At 47.1% G+C, this 11432-nt stretch overlaps 1 pseudogene; it reads right to left on the bottom strand.

Annotated features, from left to right (window-relative positions):
- Positions 1-10724: 10724 nt before the first annotated feature.
- Positions 10725-11228, bottom strand: LOC109071352 (annotated as a pseudogene).
- Between the last annotated feature and the right edge of the window lie 204 nt (positions 11229-11432).

The following is an 11432-nucleotide window of genomic DNA, read 5'->3' as shown; positions in this document are numbered from 1 at the left end:
CCCAACCAGCGCCGGCAGAGGCAGCGGGTTAGGAACACAGAGCCAAGACTACCCACACCAGCAGGATACTCCGGTGAGCCTAATTTGTAGAGCAATTCCGTCACGAGAGTTCCCATTGCATTTGATACTACAAAAACTATTACTTTCAGAGCGAAACAGACCAAGTAGCGTTGTGATTCACCCTGCTGTCCAGGAAGCGCAGCGCTTTGGGGAACGGCGGGGTATGTGGGAGAGAACGGGACACAAACTGCGTGCACTCGTTCCAGGCACTTCCGAGAGTCGATCGGGAGTGGCGGGTAAGGAGCGGCCCAGATTACTCGCCCGAACTGCGACAGGGAGAAGGCTCGGTGGCGGACTTCTTCCAATTCGTGTTCCGCACCCTGGCCGCGATGTGCCGTTGGAAACGAGGAAGCGCAGTGGGATATGTTCGCAGGGCTGGCGACCGCGTTAAAGGAAATATACGCCATGGAGGTACCAGAGACACGGAACGGACTGATAGAACGGCCCTGAGTAGGGACGCGCGTCTTAAGCGCGGTAACCAGCTGACGCGTCTCCAGCCGTCCACAGCCCAGCCCAGAGAAACACCAGGCCGAATGGTGCGAGCGCGGTCCGCCCCGCATGTCGATCATGAGCCCATGCAAGGGTGGGAGAGCCGCGCTTTTTCCGTGGAGGAGAGAGAGAGGAGGAGATGCCCAGGGACCTTTCCTATACTGCGGCGGGCGGGCCACTTATCCATCTCCTGTCCGGTAAAAGGAGCAGGACCGGTATCGGAGAAAGAAAGTGTATGAGCTAACTTGGCCTGGGAGATCGCCTCCGAGAAGCCCTCATACATCATGCGGGGGGGACCTCCCCCTCCCGGTAAGACTGAGATGGCAGACGTCGCCGCCACTGCACCAATGCATACTGATTCAAGGAAGCGGAGGGTAAGTTTCATGGAGTTAAGGGGCCCGTATCAACTCAGACCATCCCTCCACTCTCTTACCAGTCACGTTCAACGCACTCAATGGCACAAGACACTTCCCCGGAGTCACTGGACTTCCACCGAGAGTATAACACTAATAATTCTGGCAATCACAAGAGAACCTCCATTTCTCCTCATGGACTCACTACTTGCACCCAGGGTTTTGGGACACCGTGGTCTTTGAAAACCTCAATTTGGTTCGACCCTGGGCACATAACACAAGTTCACAGTCAGTAACCCAGTCAATTTGTGAAGACTTGTTTAGTGTCATGCCTGATCTTATGTGGTCTGGTTCTGGTTTCAGAGTAAGGAGCGGATTTGCTAAACGTTCCGCGGAGGACCTAGACAGGAGGAACATGTTCAGTAAGTCCCGTGCTGCTTTTCTCCCCAGCAATCGTCCTATGACTGTGCTATAGAATCCTACTGCCAGGTAGGACTTGCCTAAAGGCAACGCTTACTGCTCTTTCTGTGCCTGAGAGGGAGGCCCAGGAGAAAATATTTCTGATCTGAGGCCTTTCGGGTTCATCCAGTTTCCCTATCTATGCGGGGGCGGGATTCTTTTCGTTGGAGAAAGAAGGATGGTTTCTTCTGCGCGCCTTGACTACCTGAGAGCTGGGTTAAAACACTATCACGGTGAAAGAAGTCTTATCCTTCAGCCAACTGATGTCTTCATGCTCTCGAGAGCCTTCAGGGAGAATCAATTTTCACGAAATGGACGTTAAGCAATGCAAATCATGGTGTCGCTCAGGAAGGGGGATGAATGGAAAACCGCTTAATACCCAAGGGGGCACTTTGAATATTTGTTATGCCCTTAGGGCTTCAACAGCCCCAGAGTTTTCCAGGCACTTGTGAAATGACGTGTTATGGAGCCATGGAGATCAATTCATTTAGTTTACCTCGGATGACCTCTGATTTCTCTTCGTACTCCTCAGGAACGTGTTCAACCGTCAGGCGAGTGCTCAGAGACTTAGAGAATGGGCTTTTTGTCAGGTGGGAGAAAATGCTCGTTCATAGCACAGTCTGTTCTCTTCTAGGGTAACATAGCTCTTCTGAGGGACGTGCGCATGGACCCTGACACGGTTAAGGCTGTGAGTAGATTGCCAAGTCCAGATTCAAGTAAGGCCCTACAGCGGTTTGGGGTCTTTTGCCGTAATTGGTTACCGGCGCTTCATTCGCAACTTCAGCCAACTAGTCGAACCTCTGACTGCCTAAGACCTCCCCCGAACGACGTTCAGGTGGTCGAACACTGCCGGGTGTTCACCAACCTCAAGGCAGGCTCTGGTCGGCTCCCATTTCGTCACCCAGGATTCATTTTCAGTTTTGGGGAGGTCGACGCGTACGGAGGGGGGAGTAGGAAGCAGTCTTTCCCACAACGATCGTCCTAAGAGATTATAGATGATCCCTGCGCGTCTTTTCACGTTTATCCCTGCCGAAGTATTTACATTGGAACAGAGAGTTTGTCAGTTCCACTCGTTAGCGTATGGTAGGGAGTGGGGACATTTAAGAGGGGCTGTAGAAGGGTTACCTTTTATCCGCTGGGCGACCATAAGAAATCGATTGTTTGTGCAGATCAGGTTTTAAGAATCAACTCTAGGCCGGCTCGGTGGCTCATTTTGGACATAACGATGTGCTCCTCTCTGGGTGACCGCCTGGTTTTCTAAGTTACATCAACGACTCTCTGGTATTTTGATCCACGACCGCCTCCGGGTTCACTCCCGAGGTATTTACCTGAGAAAGTTCATTCCAACTGTTCAGACGTGATCGACTCGGAAGGTTAAGACACCTAGAAGGGTAACACTCGCTAGCCTAGGTTGCCACCGATTCGTTGCTTGTGCCGGAATCAGGGGTTACGGTCCGAGTGTTCGATGGGGTCATGGTTCCAAGGGTGTCATCCAGGAGTCTAGCCAGGGTTTTAGTCAGCACGATTCTGGGGCCACCATGGCTCGCGACATAAGTTTGTGTTGGCTTGTCAGTCTGTGCCACTGGTTAAAGACATTCTAACCGAACCCTAGCATTCGACCGCTTTCCCTTCGAGACCTGGTCCCATATCGCAGATTTGTCATCCCCTATGCCCAAATTACCTTGTTTAACAGTGGAACAGTTCCGAAGCAGACAGATCCCTGGCGGTCACAGTCAGCCATTAGATCAACGGTCCAGTCTTAGATCCGTCTTCGTTACATGGCCTCCCGATGGACGTGGTCTCTGACTAGGGTTCCCAATTCGTTATCCAAATTTTGGCAGAATTTTGTAAATTACTGGGGACCACGGTCAGTCTTGTCCTCGGGCTATCACCCCAGAGCAATGCGTCAGTCTGAGCGACGCCAATTCACAGGACCTGAACGAGAATGTTGCGAGGTCTGGTTGCCAAGAATTCCGTCCTCCTGGAAGTCAACAGCTTCTCTATGGTGGAGTAACCGCCCACAATTCGTTGCCAGTGTCATACACGGCCTCTCGCCATTTAAGTGTTAGTTTTTAGGTTACCAGCGCACCAATTTTTCCTAGTCTGGAATCCGAAGTCATCGCGGTCCCCTCGCTCACGCATTAGTCCAGAGGTGCCGCCGTACTTGTGACTAGAGCTCCCGTGAGACTCTACTCCAAGCAGGGGGGCGCATGAAGGCCAAGGGCCGATCGCCACCGGTCAAAGCCTCCCGTTGATGTCGTGGGTCAAAAAAGTGTGGCTGTTCTAACTAAGAATATTCCTCTCCCGCTCCGTGGATAACACAGTTAGCTCCCAAATTCACTTGGCACCGTTTCCTGTCACCAAAATATTATTCCGTCGGTGGCAGTCCGACCTCAAACTTCCTCCGCGTACAGGAGAATTCACACCCACCAGCCTTCCATTGTGTCTAAAATCAACGCCGTGTTTTTATTCTCCCACATTAATTTTCCGCATGCCCCGCCCCTTTCCCCCCCCGCCGCGACTCATAGATGGGGAACCCACGTATTTGGTAAACGCATCGGACCGAGGACAGAGTATCGGGACGCGGTTTCAGTTTCAGTATTGGGTGGACTGGGAGGGTTTACGGTCCGGGGAGAGAAGTGGGGTCCTGCTAGGGACCCATTTGGATCACTCCCTTATCGATTGATTTACAATCGACAGGGTAGTACAGGTTGTCAGGGAACGGCCAGGAGGCGTTCAGCAGGGGGAGGGGTAGGGGGTGGTGGGGGTAACGGTCACGGTTTTCATGAATAGGCTGCTCAAACTAGAGTGGTCGTTGTGAAGTGTAATGTCTAGGAAGTTTTGGTACATTGTGTTGATTTTTTATTGTCACCAGCTGTCGTTGATTTCAACGCCCTGTATATGGCAGTAAATTCCCTCTCATGTGGTCAGATCGTTGTTGTTGTTCCCTTGTGTGCGTATGGTCTGTTGTCTCGTTCCAAGCCCCATTCTCCAGTTTGATTCTGTCATTTTTCTTCGGGTCGTTTGGATTTCGTCCAGTTACTGTGTCGTCTGGATGTCTGTATGTTCCATGGTTCCTTGGGTGTTCTCGCTTCACGCTCTTCACCGCACCACCCACCGGATCGCCATCTCGTCCTGGCTCCTGCTTCACCACCCCCACCGGATGGTTTGTCCTCCGGCCAGTCCCCCCGTGTCACCTGTCCTCTGCACCCATCATTAGAATTAACACTGGTTTACTGGCATCTTGCACTCCCTCTCATTATTCATCACAGAGAACAGAAGTTCAGGGGAGGCTGGCTGAGCAGCAGAGGGGAAAACAACGCTCTTTTGTCTTGCCTCTCCCAGCTCTCTTGTAGTGAAAAATGGTGTGAAGGTGCACATCGTGATAAGAGTTTGCCCGATGTCTAGTTCTTTCAGGAAACTGAAGACTGGTGCGGCTTTTCAAACCATGTGAATCCTCCATCACTATGTGCCCGGATTAGCTTACAGGACCGTTTTCCCGCAGTGCTTGTCTGGCCGGCGTAACAAAGTTCATATGGGCTCGGCATATGGTCGAGGGAGGAGCGGCCGGTATAAATGCAGAATATACTTAACCGGATGATATGATGGGTAGTTGGAAGGCAGAGTTCGGTGAGGAAAGGAAGTAAAGAAGGGGGTTTGGGGAACAAGTCCAAGCATGAGAGGAATGTGAATGTCAGGTACGGAGGTAGAGCAAAGAAGCTGTGGAAGTGATGTGGTAATACTGACACACGTCCAAACAGGTCTCACTGCTAGCAAGACAGTTGTGTGTGGGTTGTTTTTCTGGGGGGACAGGCTCATATCGGAATCCGCCTTGCCCACAGCTTCAGTCAGGACACTATAACCAACCTGGAATATTTTGGGAGGATGTACATGGTTTGGACGGGCAACTCCCACAATGTCGGTCAATATGGCAATAAATGCTGGAAAACAATTTCATGTCCTGCTAAACAATTCTTATGTGGGTCTGGAGGAATGTATGTGTTCCAGAACACGGATGTTATCGTCTTTCTGCCAGCAATGGACAGTCTGTTCTCCTCCTCCTGTCGTGGTGGGATATAACGTGGTGCCGCGAGGGAATGCCTCACAACAGTGGATCCATGGCAGTTCCATGACTTGAGAGCACAGAACAGACATTGTTACTGCTCGGAATTAATCATCAGTGTAAAGGTAGAGCACAGTCCAAGATGTTACAACTAATTGGCATGTGGGGGGCAACCACGTAAAACCGAAGAAATACCATCTTTAAACTTGAGCTAGAGATTTATGATTTGAATCATTTAAAGCATGATTGGTTTCCGCGTACTCAAATTAGTGGTGTTAGTTGGTGGCAGCATGAAGTATCCATGGTATGTTGTTTAACCGAACACCCTGATGAAGGCCCAAGGGCCGATCCGCGGTGTGTTGGTGTTTTATGCTTTAGCCCATACTATTAAAGGCTTTTAACTGTTTGCCAATTTCCGATGAGCTGCCTGGACGTTGGTATTTTTTTTTCCAAAAATCTTATTCACTGATAATGGATAATCAGTGTTGGAACACGAATGTCATTTCAAACAACATCATAGAGATGTTTCAGAGCAAATGTGAAATTGGTGTTTGGAATGCAGTTTCGACTCCTCCATGTTTGTAAGGAGCCTATGTCTGAGGCCTTCCTGTCTATGCTTGCAGGCTTGAATCACTGGTGGGGCAATGGGTTGCCTAACAAGATTGGCACTGTGAGATGTAATTCCAGCAATCTGTCTGGAGCCTGGTCATGAGTACCTTGTGTGGGGTAGGTTGCCTAAACACATGGAAGTGCTGTGTTGGACAGAGCCTACAAGTTCGCAGTCGGCACCCGAAAGGGATTCTTGTGGCCAGACTTGTTCACACCTATGGGGGACAGGTGGGTTCCATTGGAAGTAATTAATACCTGGGATAAACCTGTTATATGCTGAGACGTAATGCTAAGATAGCCGATTTCGTTTCAAAGGTATTGCCCTCCGAAGATTTGGATGATGGCAAACTGCTTTCTCAGACGCAACAAACTCAGTCAGAGTAAAGTAGGTCCCTGATTTGAGGTCTGTTGCTGAAGAAGCGCAAGGTCAGTTGGTCTAGAGGCGCTTGATTGGGATTCCTGTTATGGTCTGAGTATTGTAACTAAAATTGGTCGACACAATCTTGCAGTATCATGATGTCTTTTCACGTCATTCATTTGGATTGTGGCAATGTCTACTACTACTGGATTTGTCCATAGGATTCATCATTACAGACACGAAACCTTTTCCGACTTTCGTACTGGCGAGTGCCGCACCAGTCAGTATCCAGGTGTTGCATCGTGTTTTGAATGAAATGGAGGAGAAGAAGATTATTCACAAATTGACCATTGAGTTTGCATCTCCTTAGTGCTTGTTTGGAAAAAGAATGGTGATTTACGCGTGTGCTATGGATTTTCGGTGGTGAAACAAAAGGACATTGAAGGATGCACATCCCGTTACCTCTCCAGGCTGACTGTTTGGCTGTATTAGTGGGAATTCACTAGTTGCAGTACGATGGACTTGACCTCCGGCTTTTACAATATGCCTTTATATGAGGATAACCGAAAATACTCTACCTGTTACTGACACCTAGGGTGCTTATATGAGTACAATCAGCTTCCGCAAGGGCTTTTGTAATAGTCCGGGGAGTTTAATTTATGGCGCATGATGACACGTATTTTTGGGGACCAAAAACTTCCTAATCCTGTTATGTCATTTGGATGACTAATTGTATTTTTGACCTGACAAAACCGAACAGCATTGACCGCGTCTTGATATGGTATTCAGGATCGGTTGAGAACACACAATCTGAAACTTATGCTCCCAAGAAATGTAATTTCCTCTGTGCGATTTTCTTGGACATGTGATTGATGAGTCTGGGGTAATTCACAGACCCAAGTAAGGTTGAGAGTATATCCAAAATGACCAGCTTGGATCTGATGGAGGCTGATGGAGTTACAACAAATCGTCTCAGAGGTACATAAGATCCCTTCTCTTGGGATGGTTAACTATTATCAGCATTTTTGTTGGGTACCCAACTACTCACTACCATGGCAAAACCCCTATTTGAGCTATTGAAAGGTCAGAAAAAAGAGGACCAAAAGAGTTCTTCCAAAATAAATTAACCACTGTGCAATAGGAAAATTGACTGTAGGCTGATTGGACCACCTGAGATGCAACTGGCATTTGAGAACCTTCAAACAGCCATGATAGAAGCAGTTGTCTTAGCTCATCCAGAACTTTAGCTGCCCCTTTGTGCTTTCGACTGATGTTTCCTTAGATGGCATTGTGAGCTGTTTTGTCTCAAGTTCAGGCAGGTGACACTAGAGCCAGACCTATAGCATTTGCCAGTAAGTCGCTTTCCCCATCTCAGCGAAAATATCCGGCACATCGCTTAGAGTTTTTTAGCGTTAAATGTGCGGTATGTGAAAAGTTGCAGCCATTGGCTGAAAGGTCATGTATTTACAGTATGGACCGATAACAACCGGCTCCACCCACATTCTGTCCAAACCTAAGCTCCAAATGTTGTGAGCAGCGTTGGATGGCCAAACTTGCGGTAATACAATGTTGACATCAAGTATTGTACCAGGTTCGCAAATGTTGTGGCTGAAAAGCTTTGAGTAGGGTTCCATTCGTTGAAACCCAACATCGGCTCTAGACTGTTACTTGAAAAATATGGACAAACTTGTGTCTGAAGTACAGGAACCCAGACAGCAACATAGTGTTGGCCCAGATTCCGCGCCCCATCATGGCCCCGCATGAAATCCATGCGGGCAAAGATGTGGGCCGGTTCTGGGCCGAAACTGCTTGCTGTCTGGGAAGTTTCTGCTGGCTCATTTCAGGAAGCTTTTCGGTGGTCCTTGTGGGTCTGAAGGAAAAGTAGGGTTTTGCAGTAGTTGTTTTTAGTTGGCGCCCCAGAGTTTCAATTGGCAAAGATCAGTCAGCTAAACAGGTGGCACGTGTCTTGTGAAACAAATACTTTTGTGTGTTTGGGTTTCCTGAATGCATACACAGTAATCAGGGGGCGAGCTTCGAAGGCCAGCTGATTACTGAGCTTCTTCAGGTGTCTGGAGTACAAAATTGCATACGACTCCTTACTACATCCTAGGGCAATGGTAGTGTGGAGCATTTAATAGGACCCTGGGGAACATGATCCATGAATTGGCTCCAGATGTAAAGCATATTGGCCGAGAGAAAACTGCAATCTTTGACTTTCTTGTATAACTGTAGCTGTTCATGAGACGACGGGCTATGCTCCAGTTTAATCTCATGATTCAGTAGAGTTCCCTCGCCTTCTGGAAGACATCATTTTCCACTCTGTTTCTGGAGGATCACACTGTGACTTGTTAGCCAACAAATATGTGGCTTCTCTTATTGAAAGATCTGGAGGAGGCCATTGTCAGTAGCTCAGGTGCATGCTTTTGAAGGAACAGTCCAGGCAGGCAGTGTATCTACAACAGAAGAGAGTCAAAGGTGCAGGACATTGACTATAGTTGATCCTGTCCTTCATAGGCAAACCAAGTCTGTGAAGAGGCAAGCGGAAGCTAGCTGAGCAGGACGGATGTCTGCCATCTTTGTTGTGGTAGATAGAAATGTAGACACGATAAGGATACGAGCACTGGTCAGGAAAGGTTGTGCATCGCCAACCTTTTGCTACCTGTGAACTTTTTTGCCAGCTGGATAAAGCAGAGAGTGCAGTATCCGATACAGTTTCATCTTCGGCTGTGACTGATTCATTGGACAAAACCAATAGTTTTCAGCATCTGTGGCTTGTTTGGGTGTTGATATTTCGAAATCTAGGCCATGTGTCAGAGCATGGTGGGTTGGCAGAGACTCAGTGTCCTGAGAAGTCCGACCTCAGAGAAATTTAGTGTCTGTTATGCCTGATGATGTTTTTTTTTTTCTCTTGAATGCTAATGTCTCATGTGGCTACAACTGACAGTTGTGCTAGAACATCTCACTGGGTTTCTGGGTTTGCCATAAAAACATGTTCACAGCTGGATCAGTTGTGTCTTTTGAGCAATGTGTCAGTGAGGTCCACAATCTGAACAGTCCCCAGTATTCCAAGTGTTACTGGAAGTTTGAATTCTGGGGTCGAATCTGCAGTCTTGAACATTCTGTGATTTCAAATCCTTCAGCTGATGTTTCCAAGGTTAATGGCTGATCGATGTACCAGTTTCTGACACTGGGACCTTTATTGTGCGCAGGTCTCGTTTTGGACGTTTCATCAAGCCTTTGAATAGACTGTTGTACACTATGTCTGGACAAAAGGTTGCGCATGTCCATGCAGAATCAAGAATCAGACTGTTTTGAAGGTTTTCTTTGTTTAAATTGTTTTGTTGTTCACTATGTTTGTAAACAATAAGATGTAGGATGTAGGAATTAGGATGCTTTTTTTTTCTTGTTTTTTTTCACATTGTTCTGGTAAGTTATTTTTGCTTACTATATACCTTGGTTATAGAGTTTTGTGAAATGTATATGGGCATCTTAATGCCAGGAGCTGGTCCTGAGAGATTGGCGCTCCTCTCTTTCCACTTCATCTTTTGAGATATACCTTGTGTTTGGCTTACCTGTTTACCGTGTAGGTATCTCTATGTGTGTACTGTGTATGCAATGTACTGATGGGTGTTTTTTTGTTTTTTGGAGTACTAACCGCTGTAGCCATAATTTCAGCAGAATTTAGTGGGGGTGAGGTGTAACGGATAGTTAGGATTTTTTTTTAGTTTTTATTTTTGACTTCTTATGAATTCAGCACCAGTTAATTCATGTTGTATCTGGTGCCCATTGTGTGGTTTGTGTGAGAACTGCAGGCAGATAAAATGTTCGGTAAGACAGAGATGACACAGCACGCAGTTGCAATGTGTACTGCACGGACCGTGGTGGGTAATGCTTATGCTCTGTTTAAATTTAGTTGTATATATTTGCCTGCAGCAAAACAAACCACGTAAAGGGGTGATTTATTTCATTTTACAGGTATGCTCTTTTGTATGTTTTTGTTTGTTATTACTATTGTTATGTAAAGTGTGGTCACGTGTTGCAATGTTTTAATACTGTTATGACCCAACACAGCAGTTGCAATGTGTTACTTACTGAACGCTGTGGGTCACTTGTGCCTGGCAGCAAAACAACCATTAAAGTGGTGATTTATTTAATTTTACAGCCTGCAGTAAGGAAAAGAAATATTCATACAAGCCAGCATTGTGTCCGAGATTTATTAGAGGGGGGTTCGGATCAAAGATTACAGTCCGTTTGTACAAACGCCATCTTATTGGATCTTGGTGGTGTCGTCCAAGTCACATCGTAGAGTGGGAGAGAAGAAGACCACATCTGGTCACCATTGGTTTCCAGTAAAATATGCAGCTACAGCATTATAAAACAGTAGGAGCTGCTTGTGCATCACCTTTTACTGTATTCTCCTCCAAAAACTTGAGTTTGATGCTGACACTCACTGTGCAGTCGTTCATACTGTCAGTCATGGATTTGGTACTGCTTGTGTTGAGCTATCGCCAATTCGCACCAAGGCTTCAGCAACCCCGCAGACCCACGACGCTCAAATCCTCCAGGTCGGTTATATAGGCAGCGAACTCCAGTCTTGCATTCTCATACATCCTGAGGGTCATGAGTGTGTCCTCCATGGTTTTGTTGAATAATCTATTAATGCTGGACACAAAGAAATGTGATGGCACCCAGGAGAATCTCTCCATTTCTTGCATAGCAGTCTTTTGTGTCTCTACATTATAGCTAAACTCATCCTGTCTCCAAGAGACTGCTGAATCTGCATCATGTTGTAGAAGTGGTTGGTGAGCTCACATGCTAGTCTCAGAATATGCTCGTATTTTCATCTTAGTCTCTCTTAGCACATCAATCTGGCCTCCAAGCATCCATTGTCTTATGTGTCACGACCGAAGTGCTTTGAAAACATCTGTTTTGTGCACTTGTATGTGTCAATGCTCCACACTTTTCACGCTGTCAATTTCTCTATCAGCTACTCCTCTTGTGCGCCCTTCTCTGACATCATGGATAGGTTGCTGTTGCTGTG

This window comes from Cyprinus carpio, unplaced genomic scaffold (assembly GCF_018340385.1).
Source record: "Cyprinus carpio isolate SPL01 unplaced genomic scaffold, ASM1834038v1 S000006479, whole genome shotgun sequence".
Classification (NCBI taxonomy): Eukaryota; Metazoa; Chordata; class Actinopteri; order Cypriniformes; family Cyprinidae; genus Cyprinus; species Cyprinus carpio.
Note: the sequence above shows the minus strand (reverse complement) of the source record. Positions and strands in the feature narration are given on the sequence as shown.